The following is a 17523-nucleotide window of genomic DNA, read 5'->3' on the forward strand; positions in this document are numbered from 1 at the left end:
GTGTGATATAAGTCAGTGACATCCTGAAGGCATGAGTCACTGTGTGTTCTACTTCAACCCTTTCTCATCTGTAAACTTGCTACTGAGCTTCTTCACGGGAACAGAGCAGGAAGGGAAATGTGAAGGATTTTCCAAAGTGAATTATATTCCTGGCATTGATATCAGCAGCCTGTGTCATTGACCTTATTCTTCTCAACAGAACATGTCCTCATGACCAAAAAATTTCTTTCTAAATTTCTGCATTTCCTGCTGTCTTTATCTACAATGGGAGACAGTCCCGACCAGTAACTAAGAGCACTGGCTCTCCAGGCCAATCCTGGCACCATGTTTCCAAAATGTGAGAATTTAGCCAAGTCACTTATAACATCACTAAGCCTTATGTATAAAAAGGAGATAATAATCATTACTCCAGAGTTTTGTCATTAAGATGAAATGAAAAAAATGGATGAAAGATGTTTGGTATAGATCTGGGTACAGAGCTGCTGTCAAAAAATTTCAGCTATGACCACTATCATCTTCATTATCAGTGAAGATCATAGTATGGCTGTACCCACAATGATAAACCAAGGTAGGAATTGGATTCTGCTGGAATTAAACCAGCCAAGGATTGTAGAATGATTTCAAGTCTAAACAATAGAAGTTTTCTTTGCAAGCCATTTACTCTTCTTGTATAAAAAGGATCTTAATGTAAAAATTATCCAATTCCTATTTGTATTATTTTAAGATACTTTCACTCACTGCTCACTTAGCTATCACCAGATTATGTCTTGTGAAATAAGCAAGGTGAGCTTGCTGTGTAATTGAATTTCATAATAACACACTAAGGACATCAGAAATGATTTGTCACAGACTTCCAAGCTAATGGGGCATTTTCTGATAAGCACCTTTTACTTAGTCCATTTAATTATAGCAGACCAAAAAATTCCTACATTATAGAAAATTACAAGGTCACATACAAATTACTAGCCCAGTGGCTTCATTACTCGGCAAGAGACATGGAGAGCAAAGATGAACAGGAGAAAAATAATGTTATCATATGATGACACCCCAGCGACAAATTAGAAACTCCACACGATGGCAGTAGTAGCTTCTACTGTGGTCCATGGACATGCAGGAAAAAGCAGATGTTATAAAAGGCAGGACATTACTTCTTAGGCCAATGATTTGGTTAATGTTTTTCTTGTCAGCAGTAGCTATGGGAAGTACAGAGTTTTTCTTTTTGTGATTTTTGTTTGTTTTAAAGTAATTTCAGATTTATAGAAAAGTTTCAAGAGTACAAAGAACTCCTATATATCCTTCACCTAGATTCTCCAATTTAAACATTTTATCACATCTGCTATCTATCTATCTATCATCTATCTATCATCATCTCTCTATCAAGGGTTGGTAAACTATGGCCATGGGCCAAGTCTGGCCCACTGCCTGTTTTTGTAAGGCCTGCAAACCAAAAATAGTTTTTATATATTTTAATGGTTGAAAACAATTAAAATAGCAATGTTTCATGACACATGAAAGTTATATATAATTCACATTTCAGTGTCCACAAATAAAGTTTTATTGGAATACAGCCACATTCACCTTTTTACGTATTGTGTATGACAGCTTTTGTGCTATGATGACAGAGTTAAATATTTGTGATCTGGCCTTTTACAGAAATGTTTGTCGGCCCCTGGTCTATAACCATGAGGTCATATTGCTTCCTCTAATACTAATATAATACCACAGAGTCATTTTCATCTTTCCTTTTTCCTTTCTGACCCTGAGGAACCTGGCTCCCATTAGTCTCAGTGTATTTACTTACTTTCTGAAGTACAGGACACGCCAAAAGTAGTTTCAAACAAAACTAACCAAACAAAACAAAACAACCAATAAAACACCCCAAACCTACTCTCTAAGATTCTCTGTTTATGGTTCTTTTTTTCATTAGTTAAAATACCATGTTCAAAATTTACTTAGGCTAGTTCATTTTCCTACCTCTTCAGTGAGCTTATATTCTTAAGTTGAAATATAGTTAGCGTAATTTGCTTCTGTTTGCATTAAGTTTTTCTCCCCATTCTTGATTTTTATTACTTTTGTTGTTTTGAGAAGGTAAAATATTAACAGTTCAAAAGTCAAACTTTTACAGAAAAGCATATTCAGTAAAAGTCAGATTTCCTTCATCCCTTCCAGTCTGTTTCCACCCCCTCATCATTTCAACACCATCCCCACCCACTCCTCCAGAGGTAATCAATTTCATTAGTTCTTGTGTCTCTTGTTTCTTTTTGCAAAAATTCAGCAGATACACGTCTATTTTTTCATTCCTCTTCTTTCTAGTGTAAAAGGTAGTATACTATAATTACTCTTTTGTACTTTTGTTTTTTCAACTTAAAATATATCCAGGAAATCACTCATACCAGTTCATAGAGAGCTTCCTTATTCTTTTTTTTTTACAGCTGCATAGTACTCCACAGTGTGGCATACATTTATTTCACCACTGTCCTATGTTTGGGCAAGTTTTAAATATTTTGTGATTATTGCAATTAATGCTACAATGAATAACTTCGGGCATATCTATTTTTGTATATGTGGAGATATACCTTCAAGATAAATTCTTGGAAGTGGGATTCCTGGAATAAAAGGTAAATGCACACTTGGTTTTGTTAGATATTGACAAATTGTTTTCACAAGGGTTGTACCCATCAGCATTCCCACCAGCAATGTCTGAGAGTGCTGGTTTGTCTACAGACATGTCACAATATTATGCTGTCAAGTTTTTTTTTTTTTTTTTTTCTTTTTGCGGTATGCGGGCCTCTCACTGTTGTGGCCTCTCCCGTTGCGGAGCACAGGCTCCGGATGCGCAGGCCCAGCGGCCATGGCTCACGGGCCCAGCCACTCCGCGGCATATGGGATCCTCCCAGACCGGGGCACGAACCCGTATCCCCTGCATCGGCAGGCGGACTCTTAACCACTGCGCCACCAGGGAGGCCCGCTGTCAAGTTTTTAATGCTTTGCAATCTGAGAGATAGTAACTAATAACTTAAAGTAGTTTTGATTTCCATTTTTTTGCATTTGTTCTCATTATGAACATTATGAGTAGACTCTTCATATGTTTAAGGCTATTTAATATATATGTGTATATATGTGTATGCATGTGTGTATTTTATATCTATATATATTTTTTCTGTCTGTTCATGTCTTTTTTTTTTTTTTTTTGCGGTATGCGGGCCTCTGACTGTTGTGGCCTCCCCCGCTGCAGAGCACAGGCTCCAGACGCGCAGGCTCAGCGGCCATGGCTCACGGGCCCAGCCGCTCCGTGGCATGTGGGATCCTCCCGGACCAGGGCACGAACCCGTGTCCCCTGCATAGGCAGGCGGACTCTCAACCGCTGCGCCACCAGGGAAGCCCTGTTCATGTCTTTTGCTCTTCTTCCATCAGGTCTTTTTTTTTTTTTGTCTCTTTCTCTCATTTTGTCATCTGTGTTTGCTTATGATATTTTTTGCCATGCAACAGGTTTTTAATTTTTCTGTAGTCATAAGCATGAATCTTCTTTTATTGCCTCTGTATTTATTTATATTTTTAAATAAATTTATTTACCTATTTACTTTCGGGTCTTCGTTGCTGTGTGCAGGCTTTTCTCCAGTTGCGGCGAGCAGGGGCTACTCTTCAGTGTGTTGTGCAGGCTTCTCATTGTGGTGGCTTTTCCTGTTGCTGAGCACAGGCTCTAGGTGTGCGGGCTTCAGCAGTTGTGGCACGCAGGCTCAGCAGTTGTGGCTCACGGGCTCTAGAGCACAGGCTCAGTAGTTGTGGCACATGGGCTTAGCTGCTCTGTGACACGTGGGATCTTCCCGGACCAGGGATTGAACCTGTGTCCCCTGCATTGGCAGGTGGATTCTTAACCACTGCGCCACCAGGGAAGTCCTTGCCTTTGTATTTCAAATCAGAGTTAGGAAGTTCCTCCCTACAACCAGGTTCTATAGAAATTCACCCTTTTTTTCTTCCAGTTACTTGCATGGTTTCATTTTTCACATTTAGATTTCTGATCCATTTGGAGTTTATTCTGGTATATGTTGTGAGTTTATTGTGGTGTAAGGTGCATCTAATTTTATCTTGTAAAAAATGACTACAGATTCCATATATGTGTGTTAGCATACGGTATTTGTTTTTCTCTTTCTGACTTACTTCACTCTGTATGACATACTCTAGGTCCATCCACTTCATTACAAATAACTCAATTTCGTTCTTTTTTATGGCTGAGTAATATTCCATTGTCTAAAAAAACCAGTACTGATGAACCTAATGGCAGGGCAGGAATAAAGATGTAGATGTAGAGAACGGACTTGAGGACACGGGGCAGGGAAGGGGAAGCTGGGACGAAGTGAGAGAGTAGCACTGACATATATACACTACCAAATGTAAAATAGATAGCTAGTGAGAAGTAGCCACATAGCACAGGGAGATCAGCTCAGTGCTTTGTGACCACCTAGAGGGGTGGGATAGGGAGGGTGGGAGAGAGGCTCAAGAGGGAGGGGATATGGGGATATATGTATACATATAGCTGATTCACTTTGTTGTACAGCAGAAACTAATAAACATTGTAAAGCAATTATACTCCAATAAAGATAAAAAAAAATGACTGCAGAATTCTCTTGACAAGTGATGTTAAGATTTAGAATATTTTATTCAATTAAGAAACTTTAATCAAAACAACTCATCTGTTTGGCTTTTTATTAATAAGCATTAACAAAGTATATTTTGAAATAAAGAGTTTCCATGTTAACTATAAAATATGGAAAATATTTGGCTAAACAAAGTCAACCAGTAGGTTTTCTTGCAGGACCTTTGAGAGCCTTTAACAGACTGTGAATCTCCTGAGAGGAGGGTAGAATATGTAGACTGCCCACCTTTTTGCATCTGAAACTGTTCCATCTTTTGGGTCATGAGTCCATAGACCACACCACACCTTGAGACAATTCAGGTTATACCATTTTCCCACTCTGGTGACATTGTTTTTGTTTTAAGTATTTTTAAAATTTATTTTATTTTTATTGAAATATATTTGATTTATAATATTGTGTTAGTTTCAGGTGTACAGCAGAGTGATTCAGTTATATATATATAATATATATATATTTTTCAGATTGTTTTCCTTTATAGGTTATTACAAGATACTGAATATACAGTTCCCTGCGGTATATAGGAAGACCTTATTGTTTATCTATTTTATGTATAGTAGGTTGTATACATACACTCCTAATTTATCCCTCTCCCCTTACCTCTCCCCTTTGGTAAGTTTGTTTTCTGTGTCTGTGAGTCTATTTCTGTTTTGTATATAGATTCATTTGTACTATTTTTTAGATTCCACATATAAGTGATATCATATAACATTCCTCTTTCTCTTGTTTGTTTTGTTTTTATTTTACTCCATATATATTTAATAATTTCATTTTTTCAAGAGCAATCTGTTTTCTTTTTGTGACTTGTTAATAAGCAAGAAATGTGTAGTCTAGCATCTGTATCTTACATGTTTACATTTTTATATGTGATATTTAATGCTAAGCCATGTTTTGACCCCCATGCCTTCCCAGGCCGCAAACATCTAGGGATGGGGGAGTGCCAGATGAGGCTCATTCACACATGTCGAGCCCTAGCTCAGTTGTGAGCCACTTCCTTGGCCTGCTTCTCACCCCGGCTGCCTGGGCTCTGGAACCTGCTCTTGCTCTTCGTTCTCCCATTTCCATATTTGCCCTGTTGTTTGCCCTTGATACTCTATTTTGTTTGGTTTCCTCAGCTCTTGAAACTGAAGAGAAAGGACTTGCAGGCACACTTATACATGCTGAGCTCTGTCACCAGAAGGTGTGTTTTACTTAAGAGTCAAGACAATGGGTTCACTTCAAATACCACATAAAAAATATAATGTAGATGAAAGATAAATACCATCTTGTGAATCCTCACAGTGGACAAATTCATCTAACATTAAAATCCTGCCCCCCGCAAATACCATGCTCCTTCCATTCAACTTGCATGTTAGAGTTTTGAAGGGAGGCAGTGAGCTTTAACTGAATCAGAGCTGACTCAGATATTTTTACAACTGAGGATAATGTCCCCACTTAAGATAGATTATGGTTTCAGTTCCTTCATTTAAAAACAAGATAATTTTTTGTTTACAAGAGAATTTTACACACATTTATTTCATTAACGTGCTTCCTATAAATACATCATATATGTACACACACATGCAAACATATATACAAATACATGCATGATATGAGAGCAACAGTTAGCTTGATCATCTGTCTACATATACAGTAATCATTTACTGAACTGCTGTGTGTCAGACCCTGGGGAATCAGAGAGCTCATAGTCAGATGGAAGAAGCATTCTAGCTAACAGAAAACAACATGGGCTGCTGTGGGCTGATCAGCTTATTTGTGTGTTCCCTAAAGGAATTCCCTTGTAAGGAAACTGCCTACAATCTTGTATACATTTAACTATTTATTTGGGTGAGTAACTATTTGAGAAATCTAAAACATGACAACAATTATTACATAGCTCTCATTTACAGCACTGAGCTACCTGCTATCATAAGGGCTGGGTTAGAGGAGCTAGCCCAGTGTGAAATACTTATACAGGAGATCTTCTATTAGGAATTTAGCAACTTGCAGCAATTTCTATACAATACTTATTGATATTTATCATTTGGTACCAGTGTAAATTTCTTATTCACTGAAAGCAGTCTGGGTTTTAAACATCTTCTTCGGCCAGGGAACAGACTGGGGAGAGGACTAGGAAATAGCTCACTTCGGGGGAATTCATAGATTCTTTTTAAAACCTGGTGAAAACTGTTTTCCCAGAAAAATGACCCAAAATACCAAATTTTCTTTCAATTTTAGGAGGTCAGAGATCATCTGAAGCCCATTCATGGACTTCCGGACCCTGAATTAAGAACTTCTGCATCTTGGAATATCATGGAGGTGTTTTTTTTTTTTTTTTTTTTTGCGGTATGCGGGCCTCTCACTGCTGTGGCCTCCCCCGTTGCGGAGCACAGGCCCCGGACGCGCAGGCTCCGGACGCGCAGGCTCAGCGGCCATGGCTCACGGGCCCAGCCGCTCCGCAGCATATGGGATCCTCCCAGACCGGGGCACGAACCCGTATCCCCTGCATCGGCAGGCGGACTCTCAACCACTTGCGCCACCAGGGAGGCCCCATGGAGGTGTTTTTGTAGTGTAAAACCCACGGTTCTTTGTAAAGGACCAGACAGTAAATATGTTAGACTTTACAAGCCATAGGTCTCTGCTGCAACTATTGAGCTCTGCTGATGTAGTGTGAAAGCAGACATAAATGATAAGTAAACAAGTGGCGTGGCTGTGTTCCAATAAAGTCTATTTACAAAAGAAAAAAAAAAATCTGCAATGGGCAGGATTTGGCCCATAGGCTGTAGGTGAATGACCCCTGTCTTAGAGGAAGGAACTGTGAAGTGGAACATTCTCAAGGCTCTTATGAAAATTCCTGTCAATTTTCCTCCGAAATGCCTTATGAATTTACCTTTCTTACCATCTCTACATCCACCACCAAAGTCCAAGCAACTACCTTGCCTCCTGTTATCTGCAGTAAAAGCTCTGAATTGATCCCCTTAGAGTCATTCATTCTGGCTTCACTTCTCTGTTCTTCACACTATGGCCAAAATGCTAGTCTGATTATGTCAACCTCTTTTTCAAACCCTTCAATATCATTGGGAAGCTATAGTATTTGGGAGAAAGACCAGAATTTTTACCTTGGCCTTTGAGGCTCTGCATAGCCTCGTCTCTATGTGTTTTTCCAACTTCGTCTTGCACAGTTCTCCCTCTCACTCACTGTGCTCCAGCCATACTGGGCTTCTCTTGATTCCTGGAAATATGTCATGCTCACTGCCATTGTAGGACTTTTGCCCAGGCTGTGTCCCCTTGTCTAGACCATGTTCTCCTCCCCTGCTCCTACCTCCCCCACCCCTTATCCTGGTAAAATCATATCCAACTTTCACATTTTGGCTCAAGCATCACACTCTTGAGAAGTCCTCCTGGATGCTCGCTCTCTAATCTAGCTGAGTTCCTTTGTTACTTCTTCTAATAGAGCAACTGTGATCTTCTCTTTAAGAGTTCTTATTTGAGTTCATAATTACATCCTCATTTATTTGATCGTTCAGTGAATGAAGTCTCCCCCACTTGACTCTACCCAGCACCTAGCAGAGTGCCTGGCACAGAATACGCACTTCCTCAATATTTACTGAATGCATGACTGTTGAGTCTCTTTGTTAGTCCAGAATACTGAGCGCCACTCAGAGTTGAAAGTTTCCATGACAATAAATAATGCTGCTGTTGCAACCCACTTCTGCATTTTGCCTCTATCTTACTCTTTCTCTACCTGCTAGGAACATGCTATTGTCTTCTCATCATGTGCTTGGTACACACACAATTTGGGGTCAACCTGGGGACACACACTGGCCTCTTTATAGCCAATACAGAAAATTTTTAATTTTCTGCCTCAGAAAACAGCATGCTGGTTCAGAAATATGTTTACTAGGATGAAAAACTAAGAAAATATATGTTTCTATTTTTTTGAAATTTAAACATAAGAGCTCTCAATAGTTTTTCTTCATAGGATTCGTCTCTCATTTGAAGGAGGAAACTCAAGCAATAAGTTGGAAACACAAACAGTATGTTGGGAATTCTTTTGCATGTGTCTTAGTATGGACTGGAGCAAGTATTAAGATGTTACTGTTTATTTTTGGTTTGTTTCCTGCAGGAGCTCTCTAACCAGATTCTCAGTGTTCTGGTTCTGAAGGCCTTCTCCAACACTCCCAACAAGTGTTTACCTAGTGTATACTTGATTACCATCAGTGACTGTGTACTTACTACTTTCAAAGACCATATTTCATCTTCCAATAGCTTTGACTATTAAAAAGTTTTTCCTCATGTTGAGGAAAAAAATTTCCTTTGCATTTTCACCTGTTTCTCCTACTGTTACCCCTTGGGGTTTTGAAAGAACAATTCTAATCTCTCTCCAAGATGCAGTAGGAGAGAGGTAAGGAACTGTCTGTCCAGAACTCCTTCCTCTCCCTTCTCCTTGGAACAGCTCCCTCTGACCACACGACTCTGGGAATGATCATGTTCCTACATGAGCCCAGAGCCTCAGCTGACTGGCCCATGGGTAGACAACTGACATAATCTGGGCCAATCATTGTGCCTCCCTACAACTTCTGAAACTGGATCTGAAAAAGAGAGATAGTCCCACAATGAAGATGGAAGCCAAAAGAAGTGAAACTCAGATGCCACTGGTGACCACATTTCCTGTCACATGGTAGAAGTCAGTCGGAAGATAGAATGAGGAAGCTTAAAGTCTGGGTTCTGCGAATAAAACAGTATTGGTACCAATGAATGAACTGGGAAATTAGGGAGATGTTATAGGAGTTTGGTTTAGCACATGAAGAACCTGAGGTCTTGGTTGTTTCTCTATGTAAAGATGTGTTAGAAATATTTAGGATCCATTACCAGGTCCCAGTCTTAGCTCTTGAATATGCTGACATTGCTCCATACCCATCTGCCACCATTCTAATCTATGCTTTTAGAATCTCTCCCTTGTTTTTTTCCTAGCCAACCTGGACTCCCTTGAATCCAGAGTGAGCTTTTCAAAATTTGCTCTTAGGGCAAAATCCCAAATTCTGCATCGGCTTAAAGCTTTGCATAGTCTGATCCTTCCTATCTCTACAGCACAGTTTTGTGCCTTTCCCTCACTGTTACTGCCACTCTACCCCCAGGCTTCAGATGGAGAGCCACATCCTTAGTCTCTTTTCCCATAATGGTCTAATACTATAGACTGAATGTTTATATCACCTCCCCTGCAAATTCGTATGATGAAATCTAACTACCGATATGATGGTGTCTGGAGGCAGAGCCTTTGGGAGGTGCTTAGGTCATGAGGGTGGAGATCTAATGAATGGGATTAGTGCCCTTATCAAAGAGACCCCAGAGAGCTCCCTTGCCTCTTCTCCCATATGAGATCACAGTGAGATGATAGCTGTCTATGAACCAGGAAGAGGGCTCTCACAAGACACCAAATCCGCCAGGACTTTGATCTTGGACACCTCAGCCTCCAGAACTGTGAGAAATAAATTTCTGTTATTCATAACCCACCTAGTCTATGGTATACAGTTACAGCATCCTAAATGGACTAAGACACCTAGTTTACTTTCTCCATTTTCAGCTCAGATTTTACTTCAGAGAAGCCTTGCCTGAGTTCTAAGTCTACTGCAAGTTTAATATCAGTCAATGTTCCAGCAGAAAGTACTTGGCACACTCAAATCAGGATGATTTGAGGAGGGTTTAAGACAGGGCTTCTTACAAAGGTAAGGACGGGTATAGGGGGAACCACACGGGACAGTATAGAATCCTAGGTATTTTGCCATACCCCCACCCCCAGCCTTAAGGGACAAGGGAGGAACAGTGACCAGAATCTAGAAAGAGAGAGGGCCTCCTTAAGAGGAGCTGTGCCCAGACTGTAAGTTCCATAAGGCAGGCAATCATGTCTGTCTTCTTCACCTTGGGCTTAACACAGATACTCAGTAAATGTTTGTTGAATGAATGAATGAATGAATGGATACTTGTAGGAAGGCCAGAGCTATAAGAGAAAGATATACAGGTGAGAGTGAAAAGACTGGAACGTGGATCAGTTCTCTGAGGAAGACCTGCTAGAGAGGAGGTCAGGAGAACATGCTCTGAGAGTAGTGGGAGGAATAAGAGGAGTCAGAAAAGGCAGCTAGTTGAGAATGTTATGAGAATTATTCTTCTCAGACATTTCTTCTTTTCCCTTCATAAAAGTACTCTCAGAGGATGTCTACATTATGCTGACATCTGGAATAGGATCGTGTCTCTTCCGTAGCAAAGGTTGGGAAACACATTATGTAAACAAGTACTGTGTTTTTATCTCACATAAATCCACATTTATTTAGAGACATGTAGCAAACAGTCATACAAAAGGAAAATCATATTCTTTCTTTCTTCTGGCCTCTACGAAATCACCTCTCCTGCCCATGTCTTTGCAAGTAAAAGCATAAAACAGAGAGGATGGGAAGATATTTGACCGTGTATATAATTATAGAAATGCAAATTAAAATAATGAGATATTGTTGACACACAGCAAATTGGCAAAAGCTTTAAAGTTTGATGATACTCAGTGTGGGCTGCAGGAATGTAAATTAGTGAACAATTTGGCAATATCTATCAAAATTACCTTTGACCAAGTAATCTCATCGTTAGAAACTTACTGTAAACACATACTTGCCCAAGCTCATAAAGATATGTGCATAAGGATATTTACTACAGCATTGTCTACAGTAACAAAAAGCTGGAAACCACCGAAATGCCCCTCAGCAGAGAACTGACTGAATAAATTATGGTACATCCAAACAATGAAATAATATCCAGCAGTTAATGAAGAATGTGTTGATCGTCATGTGCAAATTCAGCAAGAGGTCCAAAAATCTATCCAGTAAAAATCCAAAAATCAAGTTGTAGAACAGTATAGAGTCTCAGCCCATTTATGTTGAAAAAATTCATAAACAAAACACGTTTTCTTGTATGTGCATAGAAAGTTTCTGAAAGATGCACAAGAAACTGTTAACCTGGGAGTCAGGATGTGAAGTTGAGGGTGGAAGAGTAAGACCTGTTTTTCAAATCTATTTTTCTCGTTGAATTTTTCTCACTCTGGTTGAATTTTTTAAAAAACTACTTTCTTTTTAAAAGGCAGATTCTTGCTCTTCAAGAGCTTCCAATTTGATGGCATCTATAAGAAAACTTTTCTTAAACATGGCTTAAAAATATCTATAAAAAAGTGCTTTACATGACAAGTGCTTATTGGAAACAGGAGTATTGACTGGTCCCTCAACCAATGGAGGAGGAGGGAGGAAAATGGGGTGCCTTCCTCAATGCCAACACACACCATCTGAGCTGATCCTAGCAGCCTTCTCCATTGGAAATATCAACTTCAGCGATGAAAGCAGAACATTTTGGGTCTTTATAAATGTTGGTAAAGTTCCAGGAAATTGTCAAGATTTCATTTGCATAAACAACAGCTGCCTTATCTAATGCTATAGATATGACTAAAAAAATAGGTGGTGGCTTATTATTTTTAACACATCATACACAAGCTGGATTATTAAAACAAAATGGTTCCTGAACTGAAATTTGCAACGTCAGGTCTGACAATTCAGTGATATAACTTGACAAAGAATGGTTACAATGGGAAAGACGAAAGATGCTCTACCATAGCGGGGAGGCCCGGTTAAAAGCTCAGCGGGAACACACAGCCTTTTCTCATTCTAGATGTATTCATGGGAATGTGTGAAAAGAAGTTTAATATTATGTTTTAATCAGCTTTTCAAAGGGTCTCTTTCCTTTTTTTTTTTTAGTTGCTGGAAGATAAAAGGTCTCAGTGTCATAGAAAACTAAGCAGTGACTCACTTATCCTTTACCTTTCATTGGAGGGGAATACTTTTGGGGTGAAAATTCTCAAGGAAGTCAACTTATCTCCTCAAAACAGAAAAAACTAATCAAGCATTGTCTGAGTAATTAGAGACACGAAAAAAAATGCTATCAAGGCCTACAGCTGTAATCAATTTAATCAACATGCAGAGAGCCAATCTGGTTTTCTTGATTAACAAAGCTGAATGTTAAACAGTGAGTATGACATTGTAGTGCCATTAACTAAGGCTACACATTGAGCATTTTCCCTAAATATTCAAAGTCAAGTCAGGATAAAGTGAAAACTTTCTTTTATGATGAGGACCATGGGAATGAACATTTTAATTTTTTCCCTTGATATTTTCATGCCAGAAGTTTCATCTAAGTAGCAGAAATATGTAATAACTTCAGAATGCTTCAACTAAGACAAAAAAAAATCAACTACCTGGGAAGATCACATAATAATAAAATGAAGACAAAAAAAGTGATGTGAGTTTAGTGTCAGCTTAGTGTCATCCAAGTTGGTTACGGAATTTGGCAGGAACAGACACACCAGACACAGATGAAATTTCTCTTATTACGTTTTTAAGAGGTGAATGCAAAATGTATCTATAGAGTGCCTGATGAGTAAATCAGAAAATTCAATTTGCTTATTTTATTTGCATGAAGTCAGTTTAAATGTCAAGACATCTAATGCTTATTAATTAGATTGGCTTATTAATGGTTTGTTTCTTGCTCTTAAAAAACCATAGTTATAACTATAAAATAATGATTATATTTTGTGTAGCAGATCTTTGCAATGCAGTCTGGAGTTTTATCTGTTAAAACAGTAATTCTCAACCTTTTGGGGGGTAAAATTCTCTTTTTTTGTGCTTTAAATTTAATAATACTGCTAAATGCTGCTAACTAGTGTGTGACAACCAGATATTTGTTGTAATGTTACCAAAATAGGTTCATTATGGAGATATGTAATAATTTCCCTAAAAATTACACTGAAAGTAATTCAAAGTAATCTCAATGTTATTCCCATTCACTTTTTCTTAAAGAGAAGTGGAAAAGAAAGAGTATACATGGCACATAATAAATATGTATGAAGTGACCTGTTGGAAGAGTTAAAGCCTATCCATTAGTACATATTGTGGTAGCTTTGATTTTGGTTGGCTGAACCCACTTTTCTTCTACCTCTTCTGAGAACCTAGCTCTTCTTTCCTATGGGCAACTCACTTCATGTGGTTTTGGGTATAAGCCTTCCTTCACTTCCAGTATGGGGACAGGCTTGAGATCCAGGGTAGGCCAGAGTCCACTTTTGGGCTTTTGTTGGGTTTATGAGGAGGGTCCTGACTCATGTCTACTAAAGCATGCACAGGTGAATGACATCTATTGAGTGTATTTTCCCACCAGAAAAATAAAGCCTGAGCAAAACTATATAAAGCTATGGTTTATTTCTCAAGAGGTCCTTCAGAACCTCTATATTTCTTTCTTTTTCTTTTTTTTTAAACCTCTATATTTCTATGGGAGACTTAAATATTATTTTACAGCAGAAGGAGGCACATAGAATGAGGATTTTTCATTCCAAATAAACATCACTGAAGATGCAGGGGAAACAACTGTCCCTCCAAATAATAGGTTTTATCTTCTTATCTTTGGGGGACATTCAAAAAATATCTGAATGCCTGCTCTATGCCACTTTATACCTCAGTTCTAGGTGTTGACAACAGAGTGGTGACCAAGCCACAGTCCCTGCTCACATGGAGCTTACAGGTCAGGGGTGGAGACAGACAATAAATAAATATATAAAGAAGTGAAGGGGTTCAGAATATATGCCATCCTAAAATATGCCAATTTGACCTAACGATTATTTTGAGTTGAAGGCAATGAGAAGAAGCAGACAAAAGAAAAACTCTCTGCTCTACTCATCTATTCCAGGAAGGGTAGGATGATTCTTAATCATTGGCGACAACTCTAGACTCTTGCCAGGGATGGCACCAGAGGACTCTATACAACAAACCTTACTAACTACCTCTCATCTTCCATTAGTTTCCCCCATATATTTATCCTCCCAAAATTTGCCACCTTTGGAGGCTCAAAGTCTCTTTACTTTGTCTTATCACTTTTCTACAAAATTTATTGTTCTTTGGTTAAGATGCTGTATAAGCCCAAGTTCTAACCACTTCTTTGAGTTACTCATCAATGAGTTCTTCCATGTGTATGTATGCTGCACATGTCAGTAAACTTCTGTTTGTTTTTCTCTTTGTTTTGCTAATTTGTCTTTTGTCAGTCTAACTTGCAGGAGGACCTAGGAGGGTAGAGGGAAAAAGTTTTTCCTCCCCTACAGAAATGAATGATTTCAGATAGCAAAAAGTGCTATAAAAATTTAAAAATAAAAGAAGATTTCATGAGTATTTCATACAACAGCTGTAGCACAGAGATAAGGTGCTAGGTTCTCATAAAAACTCCAACCTATTGCATATGGACGATTCCAAATGCACAGGGAGAATGGGAACCACAGAATATCTGATTTGGGGCCATCCCTCAGAGATGGATGTTTCTACCATATTGGGCCTCTCAGATGAAGAAATTAAATTCACATTTAAACCCTATTTACAAAGGAAATCCTATTGCTGAGAATCCACAGACATTTTCATGTGCAAGAGCACTGTACAAGGAATAATGGGGAGGCAATGGGGAATCAAAGAGAAAAATTCCATGACTTCAGATTGACCACCTCGACTTCTAGGATTGATTTCCTAAAACCCAGCAAGGCTTGGTTGGTCACCAAATGGAACACTAACATATTCCTATGCTGCATATCTGTGTGAACAAATAGCTAGGGTGGGACTGTAGCAACAGCAATGACTATCATCATCACAATAGAAAACATGTTGACAATCCAGGGTGGAGTTGGACATTAGATATATATTTGGGGTACCAACACAGCACATAATTAAAGTTGATTTGAACTTAAATTTCCTTTTAGCCTTGCAAACTTTGGGTTATAAACTCTGTGCCTCTGTCTCCTCACCCAGAATATTGGAATTATAGGACTGACAACACCAGGTTGTGGTAGAGATTAAAGTATAATATAGCATATGGAAACTCTCACCACTCAGTGCCTGCTACAGAGATGGAGTGAATAGTGATAGGTGTAGTAATAGTAATAGTGTTAGTAGTTATTATTATTTGAAATTACAGAAAAAGATTCACTCTTAATCTTATATAACACCTTTTAGAGAGTTATAAGACAACTATGTGTTAAGTGCTTTGTAAGTAAGCCCTCAGCAAATCAACAGCATAAAACTTTGCAGCCTTTTAGAACTTTAACTAGAGAAAAAGTGCCTTGAAATTAGAATACAAAATAAAACCATTTAAAGCTTTCTACGGAATAATTGGGACTTAATGGTGCAGAAAGAGTAGGTGGGGTTTAATTTATTATTCTAATTTAGCTCTTTGGGCTTTTGTAAAGAATAACTACAGGGTATCATTTTCATCATTACTGTGTCATATTATCAGATGCCATATTTATGTACTGATTTCCATTTTCTTTTCAAAGCTTGGTTATTCCTTTATGTTCACTAGTCAAATAAAACAATGATATGCTAAAAAACAAGGCTCTGTGAGGTGAATGACAGTTTAATTTTCCCCTAGTGTTGGCTGGTTGCACAAGAAAATAAAGAACTGGAGAAAGCTGGCAGGATCTTAAGTTGACTAGATTTATTTCCCAGCAGTTGCAGGGTGTATTAATTGTAACATTTCAATTAATGAAAAAAATTGTGATAGAAGGCTGATGTGGGTGATAAATGGACTTTTAATCAGATATGATGGTAAAATGTTATTTTTAAAACATATGGAGGAAATAATCAGAATTCTTTTGTTGCTGGGACCATTCTAGTGTGTAAATTGGGCTTGCCAGGGAGGGTAATAATTCTTTCCTGTCGCCAAGCTACCATCATCATCATTATAATTATTCATGGTGTTACAGCTTCTATTCAACCTAAAGATGGTCCTTGTTCTATAGAAAGCTTACACGCTAAATTGTAAAAAAGGCGGGAAGATACGGAAACACTGAAATACCAGAAAGAGCAAACTGACTATATTAGACTAAGAATTATACTAATGGTTCTTATCAATAAATTATCTTATTAAAGTGCAACATACACATAGAAACGTGCACAAATAATAAATGTACAGCTCAATGTATGATCTGAAAGTTACTATAAGCACCACCTGGGCCAAGAATAGAAGGTTCTTTCCCTCCTTCTCCTATTCATTACACTCCCTGCTCCCCCAAAGTAGGTTCAATGGTGACTTCTAACACTATCATTTAATAGGCTTCTTTTTGAACTTTGTATGAATGAAATCATACAATATGTATTCCTCAGCTGTCTAGCTTCTTTCCCTGAAAATTACATTTATAAAACTCATCCATGGTTTTGAGTGTAAATACTATTCTGTTGTGTGAATACATCACGGTTTACTTATGCCTTTTACTACTGAAGGAGATTGTGTTGTTTCCAATCTGAGGCTACCATGAATGTGTTTATGTTGAAAATTTTTTCCTCTTCCAACTTGGGTCCAGTGGTGGGAGCCCTGCAAATTAACTGACAATAGCCAGATTAGCAGGAGAAAAGACACAGTTCATTTACACGTGTACATGGGAGTTGCTCAGTAATAAGTAACTCACTGAATGGCCAGAGATGTAAGTTTATAGACCGACTTAAAGTTTGTGGGAGAGGTTAGGGCTTCAGTGGGAAAGTATGGAAGGTTCTATTAAGTTTTTTGATGCTATTGGAAATGGGCAGTCTGTCTTCATGGCAGCTGAATGTCAGCTGTATTTTCATGAGGCTCTGCTTTAGTCAGATAAGGGAAGTTCAGATAAGATTTCTTTCTGTGTCTCTGTAGCTCTAATGTTTTCACTTTAAAATAACCCTTCTATCAACTCTGGGGGGTCTGAGTGCATCCTCACAGTTTATGCATGTCTTGGAGTACACATATGTATGTATTCTACTGGCTATATATCTAGAGGTAACTGTGGGTAGTAGGATATGGTATGTTC

The 17523-nt window shown here is 38.5% G+C and overlaps 1 protein-coding gene across 8 annotated transcripts in view; it reads right to left on the bottom strand.

Moving 5' to 3' along the window:
• CFAP20DC (CFAP20 domain containing) overlaps positions 1-17523 on the bottom strand; it is a 276608-nt gene that overhangs the window by 14030 nt on the left and 245055 nt on the right. The gene's annotated exons all lie outside the window — the stretch shown is intronic.

The sequence above is a fragment of the Mesoplodon densirostris genome, chromosome 10 (genome assembly GCF_025265405.1).
Source record: "Mesoplodon densirostris isolate mMesDen1 chromosome 10, mMesDen1 primary haplotype, whole genome shotgun sequence".
In the NCBI taxonomy this organism is placed as follows: domain Eukaryota; kingdom Metazoa; phylum Chordata; class Mammalia; order Artiodactyla; family Ziphiidae; genus Mesoplodon; species Mesoplodon densirostris.